Raw genomic sequence first — 16,403 nt, 5'->3', positions numbered from 1 at the left:
GGCCTTGAGCCTGATCCAGAAGGGCTGTTCTTACGTTCTTATGTTCTTATAAAAGTGAATGAATGAATGAATGGAGTTTATTGATAAGCCATATGACTGTATCAAAACTTAAAAAGTGAATAAATAAAATAAAATCCAAGATGCATGAAATGGATTAGATTGCATGTCCAAAGCCTTAGCATTACTTTTAAAAAAATAACTCCATATCAAATGATCAATCTAACAAGGTTTAATACTTTATAATGCGTAGCGTTTATATAGCAACTTTTACATGCATGAAGTACTTCACATGTATTGTTTAAATTTGCAACAATCCAATAAGCTACAGAAGGCTTCTCGTCCCCATGTTGCCGCTGGGACTGGGAAGGAGTGTCTTGGTTAATGATTTCACAGCAGAGGAAAGAGTTCCATGTGGGGAGTTCCCATTCACAGTTCAGTCTCTTCACAGTTATGCTACACCAGCTCTTAAGAGATCTGACATATTCTTTGCTCGAATTTTCTCAGCTGCCACCATATACAAAATTGCCTTGTAAAGGAGATATTCATAAATGTCAACTAGCAAATAAATAATCCCGTCAGGGTCTGTCATCTTGGTAAAAACATCTAAACCATTCCAGCCAGAAATCAATCTCTGAAATCTAAACGGGCAACATAAAAGAGAGTGCACCATATCTTGCACAGAATTTTATTTGCATATATACCATCACTGAATTGCAGGAACCCTGGAGTTTCTATCACCTAAATATGCTGAACACATAGTTCAGAAATGCTGTTTTTTACATGCCTTTCGTGGAGATAGGAGGGCAGGTTCAGCAAAATATCTGTTCAATTCATGACTTAATGAGTCCTGGAATGAGCTCTGTGCTGGGAGCAATTTATGGAGGATAAGATGTGTCAATAACTGTTTGATAGCTTGTGTTACAAGGATAGTCTTGTACCATTCCCTGCAACATATATTTATTCTGTTTTTACTTTTACATTTATAACCCAGTTTTCCTCCAAGGAGCTCAGGGTGGTGTGCATGGTTGTATTTATCCTCACAACAACCCTGCGAAGTAGGTCAGGCTGAGAGAGAAGTGACTGGCCCAGAATCACCTAGTGGCCACATTCGCATGTAACACAGAACTGCAGTTAAATAGGTCTGCGGTTCCACGGACATTATTTTTTAATGAAGGGAACCGCAGTCAGGCATGGCGACAAAATCAAGGACTTGGGATTCTGACTCCAATCTGAACCCTGGGATTGAAGTAAGTTTTGTTGCTGCAGCTCAAGGCTCCAAGCAGCCTCTGATATGTCTTAATTCAGAACCACAGGCTGCTGGCCCTGGAACCAGAGCTGTGCCACCAGGAAGGAAGTCCACACAGCCTGCTCCCCTGCCTCTCTGCAGTCTTGCTGACAGCAGAGAGGTAGCTCTCATGAATGTCCGAATTTGGACGGGAGAGTGGAGGGGGGGACCTATGGTCCTGCGGTCATTGAATTTTGTGGCTGAAATGGGATTTGAACTCAGGTCTCCCTGGGCCTAGTCTAGCACTCTAATTATGATGCTGACTCTCATATATGGACTGAGGAAGAGGTTTCATAGCAGGAGATATGCTACATGTTGCATGAGAGCACCCTGTTGCACTGGTATAACACTAGTCTGGAAGTGAGCATCTTTGTGAAACTAGCTAGTTCAGCATTTGTCTGGACGTCAGGGTTTCAGACCACCTAGAGATACCAGAGATTGAATATGGGGTCTTTTGCATGTAAAGCAGATGCTCTATCACTGAGCCAAAATCCTTTCCTGATCAGACTATTTTGTAGGTGCATGAGCCAAAGTCCTTTGAGGTTATCCACTTGCTCTGAAAATTCTCATTGAAAATCTTTTTGACTGCTGTGAACCACATCGCCAGCTACTTTGAAGGCATATACACAAGAATTCTTTATTAAAGTTGCTTCCGACTGCTGTGAACCATGCATGGGAGAAGAAGCAAAGAATCCTTTTGACTGATATCTCCTTTATCTGGGTCAGTCAGTTATCTAAATATATAATTCCATAAGCCATACCCATGTGTAGCAGCTCATATATAATTCTGTAAGGTAATCTTGTGTGTGGCAGCTCTCGTGAGAGTTGGTGAGCAGAAGCACCATGGTGATTGGGCAGTGGAGATTCCATATGCAGATAGGAAGGAGGAGCCTGTGAGAGCAGAAGCACCCTGGTGATTGGGCAGTGGGGGATTCCATATGCGGATAGGGTGGAGGAGCCTGTGATGGTTAAGGTCAGTTGGAATGCAACTGTTACTGGTCAGAAGATGTTCTTGATTGTAGAGGAGAGGAATCTATATATATAAAAGGATAGTGGGCAGGAGTCTGCAAAGAGAGGGATAGTGAGGGAGGAAAGAGTCCTTTCAGGAGGAGGGAGGGAGGCAGACAGGCAAGGGATGGGACCCTTGAGTGAGGGGGGTGGGATGAAGGGACGGAGGAGTGACCAAGAGGGATGAGGGGGATGGAAGCAATGGGATGGAGGAGCAGGCGCAGGAGTGGGGCTCCGGTGAGGGTGGAGAGATCTCTGAGGGGAGGGAGCTGTGGCAGGGGGCGAGGGGAGCAATCAAATACGAGTATGAAGATGCTCTGTGTGGGTTAAGCCAGTGTTGATTGTTTCTTGTAGATATTTGGCTTGTTCATATGATTACAATGATCCTACCCTAGTTTGGGAGCTCTTGCACATGACCACAAAATGCAAGTGCACAGAGTTCCCAAACTAGGGTAGGACAAGTATAATTGTAATCATGTGAACGAGCCTATTTTACAATGTTGTCCCACATCCAAATCAAAAACCCATATTTGTTTCCAGATGTGTTGGCTGGGTGGGGTGGAAGGTGGTTGAGTTTCCAAATGGGTCTCCACTAGTGTTCTCTACAACAGGGCATCTCAGAAGTTGCTGATGACACCTCCCAGTATCCTCAGCTGCAATGGCCTTTGGCTGGGGATGCTGGGAGTTGTAGTCAACATCTGGGATTCCTTGTCACATGGAATACACTGATTTCTACTTTTGTCATGCTATTGGAAGCATGCAGGGTTCGGGGAGCCAAACTACAACACCTAGGAGAAAAAAGGAACACAGGCTAATGCTGCAAGCTGGGAAAGACCTCTGAGAAAACAGATGAGCTTTCCCCAAGAATTCTCACAGGACATTCTGGAATATGGAGCTGATTCCTAATCATGCACAGGGGAGTTTGCCCATCACTAATCTGGGCCTTGCCCTTTTATGCTTGAAAAATAAATCTTATTTACCGCTACCATTCTTGCTAAGTCAAATTTGGCAGCAATGAACTGCTCCAAGGGGACACTCAACCTGTTTTATTCATTTTCTCCGAAGAAAAAAAAGGCTGCCGACCAAAGTGAGTCTCATGCATCCAGGTTTCCCATGGCATTTCCAAAGACCAGGAAGACTTTGGGAAAGTGGGATCCTAGAACAGAGGGATCCCATCGGCAAGACGCATTAAAATAACTGTCAGAGCAGCAACTAGATGAACAGCAGTAGAGATAGTATTGATATCTTTCTTTTAAAAATAGCTTCTGAAATATTTTTTGTGTGATTCAGTAGCTGAACTGTGCACTAGAGCATTGGTAATTACAAGTATTGAACTGTTAGCGGGGAAATAATGATGCCTCTGAATAGGAAACTATTCAGCTGCCAGGCAGACCACATTCCTGGAGCCTTTTCCAGATACATTTACCATCACCTGAAAAGGTAAAAGATCAGTGGAGTTGCATAACATTATTAAGAGCAGTGGTGAATGTAGCTGTTTATTTAATCCATTGATCATTTATTTATTAACTTACTATGTTTATATCCTACTGTTCCTCCAAAGAGCCCAGAGCAGCGTACATCATTATATTTATCCTCACAACAACCTTATGCGATTGGTTAAGCTAGAGATAAGTGACTGGCCCAGAGTCACCCCGTGAGTTACATAACTAGATGCAGATTTGAACTCAGGTATATCCAGTAGGGGTGTGCACAAAACCGGATTGCCCGGTTCAGGCCAAGTTGGGACTGGACTCAAACCAGACGAGACATGTTCGGTTTTGTGCACCCTGAATGGGGGTGGGGGTGGGGTTTCAGGGTGCACAAATCCGGTTTGATTCATGTTCAGGGGGTTCACAATTTTAATATATTATTAACTCATTAATATGAGTTAAATTTCAACAACAACAACAACAATAATACTTCTGACTACAAACAGACACACATCTGCCACACAATACACCAGATAAAACTGTAGTTGAGAAGAAAGAAAAACAAGTTAAAATAATCGACATAGCAATACCAGGGGATAGCAGAAAAAGAAATAGAAAAATCAATAAAATACAAAGATCTACAAATTGAAATTGAAAGGCTGTGGCAGAAGAAGACCAAAATAATTCCAGTAGTAATCGGTGCCTTAGGTGCAGTTCCAAAACACCTTGGAGAGTACCTCAACACCATAGGAGCCACAGAAATCACCATCAGCCAATTACAAAAAGCAACTTTCCTGGGAACAGCCTATATTCTGTGACGATATCTATAATAATAACAGCAACAATATTGATAATAAAATTCAGCCATCCCAGGTCCTTGGGAAGGACTCGATGTCTGGATAAAACAAACCAGTCAATAACACCTGTCTGACTGTGTAAATAAATAAATAAATAAATAATAGTATATTTTTACTTAGAATCCCCCAAACAGGCCCGGGGGGGTGGGGGGGAGGTTCAGTCCGATATTGAGCCAAACCAGTTCAATGTCGAACAGGTTCAGAATCGAACCTGTTCACACATCCCTAATCTGGCTGTCAATAGGTTTCCGGGCAAAATACAAAGTGCTACTTATAACTTATAAAGCCCTAAACGGCTTAGGCCCTGGGTATCTAAGAGAACGTCTTCTTCACTATGAGCCACACCACTCATTGAGGTCATTGGAGGAGCTCCGTCTCCAGTTACCACCAACCCGTCTGGTGGCTACACAGAGACGGGCCTTCTCGGTTGCTGCCCCAAGACTGTGGAATGTGCTTCCTGCTGAGATACGATCCTCCCCATCTCTGGCAATTTTCAAAAAACATCTGAAAACCCATCTTTTCACCCAAGCTTTCCCAGCTTTTTAAAACTCTGTTTTTAATTTTATGGCTGTTTTTAAATTGTTGCATTGTTTTAACTTTTTATATGTGTTTTAATTGTTTTTATGTTAACCACCCAGTGACAAAAGTTTGGGCGGTACAGAAGTTTAATAAATAAATAAATAAATAAATAATCAATCAATCAATCAATCAATCCTCGGTCCTATTCCAGCACTCTAGCCACCACACCATATTGTAAATTAAACCATGCATACTTCTCCCCCCACCCCCATTCACAGTCACGTAACAAATCATACTGGTGTAAACTATCCCCCCCTAACTGAATATACAGGTTGCCCTCTTAACATCCCTGCTGAAGTTCTTTATTTATTTAATTTTCCATTGCTCTCCCGCTCTTCCACCAAGGACCCCAGAGCAGAAGACTATCGGAATCCTCCCATAAATCAAGACTATGTTTATCCTCACAGCAACCCTGTGGAGTGTATGAGAGATAAGTGACTGGCCCAGAATCACCCAGTGAGTGTAATGGCTGAACAAGGATTTGAACTGAGGCCTCCCTGGCCCTAGTCCAATACTCTAATCACTACACCACGCTGTCACCTGTTGATTAAATAGCCAATTAATTGGGCAGCAGATTGTTTTTTTAAAGTCAATTCTTTTTCATCTAAATGTTTACAAATCCATGGGTGGCAGGCACCTTTTTGAAAAAGGCACCCCTCATTTCTTGTACAGGAGGGAATACCTTTTCTGTGATGTTGCCTTCTGTGACACTCTAGATCAGGGATTCTCAACGTTGGGTCCCCAGATGTTATTGGACTTCAACTCCCATTATACCCAACCAAAGGCCACTGGGGATAGGGATTGTGGGAGTTGAAGTCCAATAACATCTGGGGACTCAACGTTGAGAATACCTGCTCTAGATCATCTAAAAACAAAGATAGGAATTTTTCCCTGTTTAAAATGATCGCTTCATTCATATGTACAGTTGTACCATTCAGCTGATCAAAACTCAGATTGGTTTTTCAGATGACTAAGATTTCTTTAACTCAGTGACAATCCCAGTCAATATGTATCTGGAACTCCACGGGGGGTGAGGGGGTGGTTAGGGATGATTCTGAGTGTGAAAAAAAGCTGGCAGAGAAAGGGTTAAGCACCTACTCCATATCACACCTCCTCTGAAAATCACAGCTTCAGGGATCTGCTTTTTCTTTTTTCTTTTCTTTTCTTAAAAAATATCAAGACTCTTGCATGCTTTGACTTGGTCTTACTCCCCACCCACCCCCAGCCCATTCCCTGGTTTACATTGTTGAGAAATGAACCTGCATTCTCATCTTGGAAGATTTTAATAGGTTTTTGCACTCACATTTAGATCACCGACTGCCTCTATCCTACACCAGGCCTTGGGGGGGAAATAATAAAGCCCATACTGTTTAAAAATCAAAGCTATTTTCAGTGCTGCCAATCTCTGCATGAGTTCAATAATCATTAAACTCTAAGATAACAAAATGTATTAAAAGGAATTAACCTACTGTGGCCAGCATTGAAGATGGTTCCTGCAAGCACTTTAATTTTAAAACAAAAAGAGAGAGAGTAATCATTGCTAACGTAATTCATGTGTCAATGATGCTTTCCAGACCGTTCCACATTTGCAGTTCTTTAATTTATAAGAGGATCATTTGAAGCACTTTGACTCTAAATTCAAATGTTTTGCCCATTCTGTTCAGTCACTTAATCACACTGAGCACAAGGAGGCCAAAGCTAAGCAAATTTGTCCCATTGATTACAATGGAAGAGTTAACGCATCCTGAATTCTCTGCCATTCCAATCAATGGGGTTTAAGAGCTTAATTTTTGTTAGCTCAAGCCTCTTTTCCCCACTGGGAAAACACACACTTTCACATGTCACCAGAATAGCCTTTAAATAAGCCTTTAAGGGAAGTGGTTTTATTTGTTTGTTTGTTTGTTTATTACATTTGTATTCCGCTCTTCCTCCAAGGTGCACATGCTTATTTTTATAGCAGCTTTTATCTGTCGTTTCCCCCTCTGTGCTATTCTTTTCTCAGTCTGCTATCGTCCATCCACACCCAAGGACTAAAGCTTGGGAACTTTGCTCCATAAACATACAAACATAGGAAGCTGCCCTCTATCGAATCAGACCATTGGTCCATCTAGCCCAGTTTTGTCTACACTGACTGGCAGAGGCCCTCCAGGGTTTCAGGAGTCGGTTTCAGGAGTCTCTACCAGCCCCTGGAACCTCCCAGCAGAATCAGGAACCTTCTGCAGGGAAAGCAGTTGTTTTACCACTGAACTATGCCCCCATCCTGTATAAGAAAGTTGCCTTATGCTGCATCAGGTCATTGGTCCATCTAGCTCAGGCTTGTCTACACTGACTAGCAGTGGCTCTCCAAGGTTTCAGACAGGAGTCTCTCCCAGCCCTACCTGAAGATGTTGTCAGGGATTGAACCTGGGACCTTCTGCCTGAAAAGCAGATGCTGTACCACTGAGCCACAGCCCTCTCCCCAAGGTGTTTAAAACAAAAAACAAAAAACAAAAAACCCCACAATTTCATTATTTAATGCTTGCTTCTCATGCACCTGTTTGTGGCAACTGCCCTCTCCCATCCTGTGGACAAGATGCCACAAGATCTGTAAGGTGCAAGGCAAGTTTCAGCACCACAGACAGCTCCATGGGATAGGTTGCTCTGACAGCAAGCAGAGGCAGGCTGAGCTCTCTCCTAAATACCTGTGAGCTTAGGCTACCCTTCCTGGGCTCTGCCTCCCTCCCTGGAGAGTGCAAGCCTAGAAGGAGCAGCCTCTCTATCCAATCACGCCTAGTCCGGTGCTGCTAGGATACTGGGGTGTGTGGTGGTGTAGGAGGAGCCAATTCCACAGAGGGACTGGGTATCAGGTTTTTTGGGAAGGGGCTTCATTTCTGGGGCTCTTTCAAGCACTGGCACAACTTCAAGGCTCAAGACTGGGTCGAGTACTGGTCCTGCCACCTCTTGTGGGGTGGGGTGGGGTCATGACATCAGCAGGAGGTGTCATGCAGAAAGCAAGCATCCAGTAGGTTTGTAGTAGTAAAATTCAACAGAAAACATTCAAAAGTCCAGTAGTTGGTAATTGCCTCCTTCCCTGCCTTTCTCCCGGGGAGAAAAGTAACTGCAACATAATTTTTAAAAATTGGAAATTCCTTTTGTCATTAATGCTAATGAGTCTGACTCATTGGCAATAAATTGCATGCAGGGATGCAGTTTACAAATATGACAAATATTTTGCATGCAGTTTACAAATATGACAAATATTTATATACCCATTTTCAACAAAAGTTCCCAAAGCAAAACTTATTCAATGTATTAATAATCCTGGGGGAAGCTTAATCAAGGTGGGTCAAGGTACTGCAAAGTATTGATTTCAAAGAAATAACTGTATCTAATTTTGAACCAACTGGCTGCAGACATCAGACAGTCAAGCTTTCAGAGCAGTTCATTCCCCATGCATTACAATTAGGACTGCATTCTTTAATCAATTCCAACGATTGAAAAATTCCCCTGATTAATCAGGCAGCAGATTTGTACATTTCCCACATTCTTTTGACTACAATGCCCTTGTTAAAAACGTCTGATGGCAAGCGCCACCTTAGAAGAGGCATTACCTCATGTGAGGCAGAGAAAGAGGCAATTATGTCTCTTCTGAAAAGAGTTCTGCCATGAGAGAACGTTTGCATCATCAGAAAACGTCTCAATTTTTTCTTTCACATGACTGCTTTTTTGCATGTCAATACATGCAATTTTAATCAATTCATCCATCAGCAAGCTCATGCCATTCATTAACTAAGGTTTCTTTCACTGAGTGATAGCCTTAACTACAATGTACTAGGCATTGTTGAGACTCCGATTCTGCTCAGGTCTTCCTTGCAGCAGTTGCTGAGAGGTCTCAACTGACGAGGGTCAGGTTCAAGCAGATGTCCATAGAAAAGCCGTGCTTGCTTTTGTGTTGTGATATGGAGTGGGCTTTCCCACTGAGATGTTAGCAGGGGCATTGCTAGGTATGTAAAGGATCTGGAAGCTGGACCCTCATAGGAATGCAGGACGCTGACTTCTACCGAGTCAGACCATTGGTCTATCCGGCTCAGTATTGTCTACCCAGACTGGCAGTGACTTCTCCAGGCAGGAGACTCTCCCAGGCCTATCTGGAGATGCCAGGGAGGGAATTTGGAACCTTCTTATTTATTTATTTATTATTTATTTATTCAATTTGTATACCGCCCTTCCAAAATTGGCTCAGGCTGGTTTACAATAAAACAAAGACAGTTAAAAACAATCAACAATTAAAAATTATAAAATACCATAATCATCCAATGATAAAGCAATTTAAAAAATCTTAAAAAACAGGTACAATTCAAACCCTTTAAAACAATTTAAAAACCCTGGAAGGCCAGGCCAAACAGATAGGTCTTAAGGGCTCTCCTAAAAACCAATAAAGAGTTCAAATTATGGATTTATGCAGGGAGTGCATTCCACAGTCCAGGAGTGGCTACAGAGAAGGCCTGCCTCTGAGTCGCCACCAGACGTACTGGTGGTAACTGGAGATGGACCTCCTCAGATGACCTTAGCGTGCATTGGGGATCATGCAGAAGAAAGTGCTCTCTAAGGTCTTCTTGCTCTTCCCGTCGCCTAAGGGGAATATCCTTTAGTGCTCACATGTGGTCTCCCATCCAGATGCAAACCAGGTTGGACCTTGCTTAGCAAAGAGGACACATTGTGCTACCAGAAGACCAGCTCTCCCCCAAATCCCCCTTTTGATAATTAAATTCAATCATTGATTGATTGATTGAGTGCTGTCAAGTCAGTGTGAGAGAAAGACATACAGAGAATGAATTCTCTCTCTCTCTCTCTCTCTCTCTCTCTCTCTCTCTCTCTCTCTCTCTCTCTCTCTCTCCCCCCCCCCCCATGTCCTTGCCATTTTTTCTGAAGTGAAGGCACATGGTGGGGGAGAAGAAATTGGGGCACTGCTTATCTTCACTTCCTGTCCCAAGGCAAGAGCATGACATACTGAGGCCCTATGCTCCTGCAAGTTTAAAAGGGCCCACAGCAATAAAACACACATTATTATTCTAACAAAAAGGCAATGAAAATAAAAAATACAGCATTATTGTTACTTGGCAAAGATGCAGTGAAAAATGGATAATCTATCACAACCTTGCAATGAGTGTCTTTGTGTTAGATATACCTTTTAATAACAGACGAGGTAAAACATGCAATATAGCCGTTGTTTGGTATTCCGAGGCCTCTCATAATGCAAGGCTCTATTTTGAGGCTTCCTTAACTTGTGACTAAATCTAGCCCTGCTTGCTATGCCAACCTGGCTGCTTCTCTCACATATTCAAGACTTATGCTTCGCTGGAAAAGGGGAAGAAGATATAGCTGCCTGACCCTATCAATAAAATCGCCATAGTGATGTGGCATAACAAAAAGTAACCGCAGCACTTGCTCATAAAAGACACTTCCTTTCTGCAACCTCCCTGTGACTGTTACACCCTCATTTATTTATTATTTTATTTCGTATATGTGTACGCCACCCCAAACTCACATCTCTGGGTGGTTTGCAGCAAATGTGAAACAAAATTAGAACAGAAATTAACACACTAAAGCTGTTTAAAACCACAATTCTAGTTGAAAAGCTTGGGTGGATCAATGGGTCTTAAGAGTCTTTTAAAAAGCTGTCAGAGATGAGGAGGCTCTTATTTTGGAATGTGCTCCACTCTTATTTCAGCAGGGAGCACATTCCAAAGTCTCAGGGCAGCAATGGAGAAGACTCATCATAAGAACATAAGAACAGTCCTGCTGGATCAGGCCCAAGGAAGCCCATCTAGTCCAGCATCCTGTTTCGCACAGTGGCCCACCAGATGCCACTGGAAGCCTACAGGCAGGAGTTGAGGGCATGCTATCTCTCCTGCTGTGACTCCTCTGCAACTGGTACTCAGAAGCATCCTGCGTCTGAGGCTTCAAGTGGCCTGTAGCCTCCCTTTTAGCCATCCTTAAGTGGCCACCAGACAAACTGGTAGCAACTGCAGATGGACCTCTCCAGATGATCTCTATGGACACCAGGGCTCATAACAAAGAAGACGTTCTCTTAGTTATCCCAGGCCTATGCTGTTTTAGGGCTTTATAGGTGAAATATATTGCTTTACTTCAATCTTTCTTCTCTCTACCACAACTGAAATCTAAAATGTGCAGCAACGTTGCTGCCAACATTCTGCCCAGGTTCCCAGAGTCCTCCATGATAATAGGGTTTGAATTTGCATCCTGCTCATCATTTGGCTAGAAGGATCTGGCTGGTCACTTTTGGAAGCAGGATTCTGGACCATACTGACCCTTGGTTTCAATCCAGCACAGTTCTTCTTATGTCCTTACATCCTTCCTGCACCATTCAATATCTCTTCGCACTGCACCAGTAGTTGAATCTGAAAACATCATTCACCAGCTATTCAGAATTTCAGATAAACATCTCAGCATCCAATTTCTTGGATATAAAGCTGGGTCTCACTATAAAGAGCTTTGTCAGACATAGCAATTTGGATGCAATTGCCCGAACAAAAAGTAAGATAGCTGTGCATTTTCCTAAATTTGTGTTATTGGTCCGCACACAATCTCAAACACACACAGAGAACGGATTCCCTTATTAAAGCCATGTTTTTGCATTTAGTTGCTGGCATCAGTGAATTGAGATAACAAAAGCTATTGTTCCTAATGAATGCTCCAATGTATTGCAGTAAAGACCTATTGGCCTCTTTAGCTCTTATCGTCTTGAGGATTCCCATTCGGAATTTACATTTAAGATGATAATGTAAAATGTAAAATAGAAGCAATGATAGCATGCCTAATGACAGGATACAATCGGATACAGGATCACTCAGATGGCCTGGAATGTTAACTCAATGAATTACTCAATTAGCTTTAGTGTACATTCCCTGCAAGAGAGATACTGATTGCTTAGAGGATTTCATTTGCTTTTATCGCAACTGACAGAAGTGTTAAAAAGCATAGCATTTCCAATTCAGCTTCATTGTTTGCAATCTTCCAAAAGAGAAAGGACTGAGATTCAGGTTTCCAAAATCCATAAATGATAACAGCTCTGTTGAGTCACCCAACCTGAATAATAACCTATTATAAACACCCTCAGATGGTCTTGCTGAGTCATAGATCATCTCTTGTGGAGATGTCTTTATGATCCAGTCTTTAGAACTGGAAAAAGTGCAGAAGAGGGCAACCAAGATGATCAGAGGCCTAGAGCACCTTTCTTATGAGCCAAGGCTACAACACCTGGGGCTTTTTAGTTTAGAAGAATGACAGCTGCGGGGAGACATGATAGAGGTCTATAAAATCATGCATGGTGTGGAGAAAGTGGAGAGAAATAAATTCTTCTCTCTCACACACAACACTAGAACCAGGGGTCATCCCATGAAACTGATTGCTGGGAAATCTAGGACCAGCAAATGCAAGTACTTTTTCACACAACGCATAATTGGCTTGTGGAATTCTCTGCCACAAGATGTAGTGACAGCCAGTAACCTGGATGGCTTAAAGAGGGGTTTGGATGACTTCATGAAGGAGAGGTCTATCATCGGCCACTAATCGGAGGGCTATAGGCCACCTCCAACCTCAAAGGCAGGATGCTGCTGAGTACCAGTTGCAGGGGGGTAACAGCAGGAGGGAGGGCATGCCCTCAACTCCTGCCTGTGGCTTCCAGCGGCATCTGGTGGGCCACTGTGCAAAACAGGATGCTGGACTAGATGGGCCTTGGGCCTGATCCAGCAGGGCTGTTCTTATGTTCTTATGTTGTGTGCTCCTTGCTGACTCATGTTAGCATCTTCAGGCTGGGGGCCCATATGGGATTATCAATAATCCCAGCCTAATTGCCAGCCAATCAGGCTTTTGTTTTACTTGACCATTTATCAGGCCTTTGACTGATAGATTGATTAGATTTAAACAAATCTGTATATTTCCAAAACATCAACATTGTCTATGTGTGTGGATCTCTGTAACACAACCTGCAATCAAGCCTCCCACCAATTTAGCGTAGACACTGAGCAGCCAATCAGGAAGTCCCTCGTTTGAATCTAGCTTTGGTGTTTGAGATAGCCTTCAACAAGCCACAATCTCAGCCTCAGCCCCCCATCTGCAATAACAGGATAACAGCACCAAAATAGGTCCATTCACACGTTATGTTCAACACTTGCACAATGAGTTTACAATGTATACAGGTACAGATCTGTACACAGGTACAGTCATTCACACATTATGTTGAATGCAGGTACAGTAATATACTTTCTATCTGTACCACGCATTTGAAGGGCTTGTATCCAGGTTCACTTTTAAAATGAACACCGATACAGTCAGTCACACAAATACATGTACAAGTGTACAGATATGGGGACATTCTGGAACATAAGAATGTCCCAGTGCTGGATCAGGCCCAAGGCCTATCTAGTCCAACATCCTGTTTCCTGCTGGAAGCCTACCAGATGCCCACAGGCAAGAGCTGAGGGCATGCCCACTCTCCTGCTGCTGCTCCCCTGCAACTGGTATTAAGAGGCATCTTGCCATTTTGACCACTCAGAAAGCACTGTTTTCAGTGTTGTTAGTGCAAAACTAAGGAAATCTGCTAACTGAGCAAAAAGACCCCTTTTCAAGTGGTGGCTTTCTTCTATTTAGCAGGGTGGGGAGCAACTGTCCCTATCCAACCCCAGCACAAAATCCCTCCAGTGGTTATTAGTAGTGTCTCCCTTGGGTTTCTTTTTAGATCAGTGGGCCCCTTTTGGGACTGGGGACCATCTTCTGTATCATGTGTTTGTTGTCTATATAAGCCACTTTAAAAACTTTTGCTGAAGAGTGGTATATAAATATTTGTATAAGTCGTATAATTCAGTTTCATAATTCATTGCCCTTTGTGGGCAGGGGACCATCTCATTTGTGTATTATTTATTTTTCTATGTAAACCGCTTTGAGAACTTTGGTTGAAGAACGGTATATAAACATCCGTAGTAATAGTAATAGTGATATTCTATGCTTTTATCTATACTAATTTAATCCAAAACATACATGCATTAACAATCTGGAACCACAATCTGTATTTGTTGTTCACCAGTATTCTCCGAGACCCTACAAGGTTTTGTATAGTTCTAGTTTGTATAGCCTTTCCCAGCCATACCTGAGACCTTTCGCATACAACACAGATGTTCTACCACAGAGCTACAGCCCCATCCCTAAAGGGAATATGGTGCCCACATGTAATCCCTGCTTAGCAAATGAAACTATTGCTTGCTGCCATTTTTTACTTCTGGGATTTCAAGAATCCAGAACCCCCTTGCAAAGAGCAGCCGTTCATGAGCAAGAGTAAGGATGACATCTAGTGGTCCAGAGTTGATGTCCAGCACGCTCCAGACTTCAACAACTACTTTTCATATAGGGACCATTTTTTTCCATCCATGAATGGAATAGTTCTGAATGTCCTGTTTTGCTGCTCTGGGAAAGGTTCTTTAGCATTCAGTTAAGCACAGCTTGTGGACTGGAAACTAGCATAGAATATAAAACGTAGCTTTGTTGGACATTGTCAGAGCTAGTTACTTTATTGTTTGTATCGGTTTCCCAACCATGGAAAATTTGCCATCTGAAAAATTGTCCTGCATTTAACTTAAATAAATCGTAAGAGTAAAAAACTCCAACTGCATAAGAATTGCCTTCACGATTCCTACATTCTTAGATTTAAATAAACCGTTTTTTGTGGATTATTCTATTGATTTATTTAAAACTAGCTGGGCCTGGAGCAGAGCAGAGCCTCTAGTTTCTCCCACCTGCCACTGATGCCGATTTCTTCCCCCTCCCTCCCACCCACCGTCGTTTTCTCCCCCTGCCTGCAGCTGTTGTTGTTTTCTCCCACTGCCGCCATTTTCTCCCGCCTGACCCCCCACCCACTCCTGTCCTTGCTGTTTTGTCCCTCCCCCCATTTTGTTTCCCACCTTGCCTCCGGTGCCACTGCTTTCCTCTTCCCCTGCTGGCAGCTTGCTCGTGAACTCTCACAAGAGCTGATTAGCGATGGGTACGCCTAAGAGACTAGTAGCCCTGAGACTGATAGGCATATAGGAAGCTGCCATCTACTGAGTCAGACCATTGGTCCATCTAGCTCAGTATTGTCTACACCGACTGGCAGTGGCTTCTCCAAGGTTGCAGGCAGGAATCTCTCTCAGCCCTATCTTGGAGACACTGCCAGGGAGGGAACTTGGAACCTTCTGCATGCAAGCATGTAGATGCTCTTCCCAGAGCAGCCCCACCCTCTAAGGGAAATATCTTACAGGGCTTACTGTAGTCTCCCATTCAAATAAAACCAGGGTGTACCCTGCTTAGCAAAAGGGGGAATTCATGCTTGCTACCACATGACCAGCAATCCTCCCTGGATCCTCCTCTTAAATGTTGTTGCAGGGATTCTCTAACAAAGGATTGAAGTTTTCCTATGCTGAACTAACACATCTTTTCCGACTTTCATAATGGGAAATTCCAAGAAAATGGCGAGATCTTGGTAGAATATTGGAATGCCGCTAGAGAACATTTCAGAGCAGCCCATGGGGGGGGATCGGGGGGGGGCAATTGCTCTGGACATCACACATGGGGCCACCTAAACATTGACACATGGTACAGAGAGAATGGGGGTGGGGGCAGGAACACCCAAATGAATGTTCAGTGCCCAGACCTCTTAGAGTCTTTAAAAAGTACAAGACCACAAACAGCCGATGAGGGATACTGTGCCCATCTCTCATCTCTGCAAGGCTGGTCTGTGCTCCAAGAGAGCACCAGTGCGCTAAGAATATAACATATTCACACATGAGATACTTAGAGCTCATATTTTTGCTGCTGTGCTGCTATGTATTTCACTCATATTAACCTACACGTCTATAATAATGTTCAAGATCTGTATGCATGTTGGCCATGTTGGCAACTTGGCCCACAACCTCTTCACCGGCATGAGGAGAATCACAAAGCCTAGAGGAAGTCAATGTAATAGATTGTATTTGGGGAACCTCTGACCTTTTGCCTGGGAAAGAATGTCCCATCTTGGACAAAGCAGTAAGGAAAAGGCTATCTCGATTCCAGGTTAAGGTCCTTTGTGACATCACCATCAGGGTGACCAATCCACTGCCTCTGCTCTCCCCTATTTGTATCTTTGAACATTCCAAGCTGGGGCCCCATTCCAAACAGTTAGTGGGCACTTTGCATATATACAGAATGGCCTTTTGGCCTCACAACAATACA

The 16,403-nt window shown here is 43.2% G+C and overlaps 1 long non-coding RNA gene across 1 annotated transcript; it reads right to left on the bottom strand.

Moving 5' to 3' along the window:
• Positions 1-257: 257 nt before the first annotated feature.
• Positions 258-16,243, bottom strand: LOC128334747 (uncharacterized). The gene is made up of 3 exons (XR_008311386.1): positions 16,179-16,243; positions 6,629-6,661; positions 258-526 (listed from the first exon to the last, which is right to left on the bottom strand). It is a non-coding gene; the product is annotated as an uncharacterized LOC128334747 (long non-coding RNA).
• Between the last annotated feature and the right edge of the window lie 160 nt (positions 16,244-16,403).

This window comes from Hemicordylus capensis, chromosome 10 (genome assembly GCF_027244095.1).
Source record: "Hemicordylus capensis ecotype Gifberg chromosome 10, rHemCap1.1.pri, whole genome shotgun sequence".
NCBI classification, from domain to species: domain Eukaryota; kingdom Metazoa; phylum Chordata; class Lepidosauria; order Squamata; family Cordylidae; genus Hemicordylus; species Hemicordylus capensis.
Note: the sequence above shows the minus strand (reverse complement) of the source record. Positions and strands in the feature narration are given on the sequence as shown.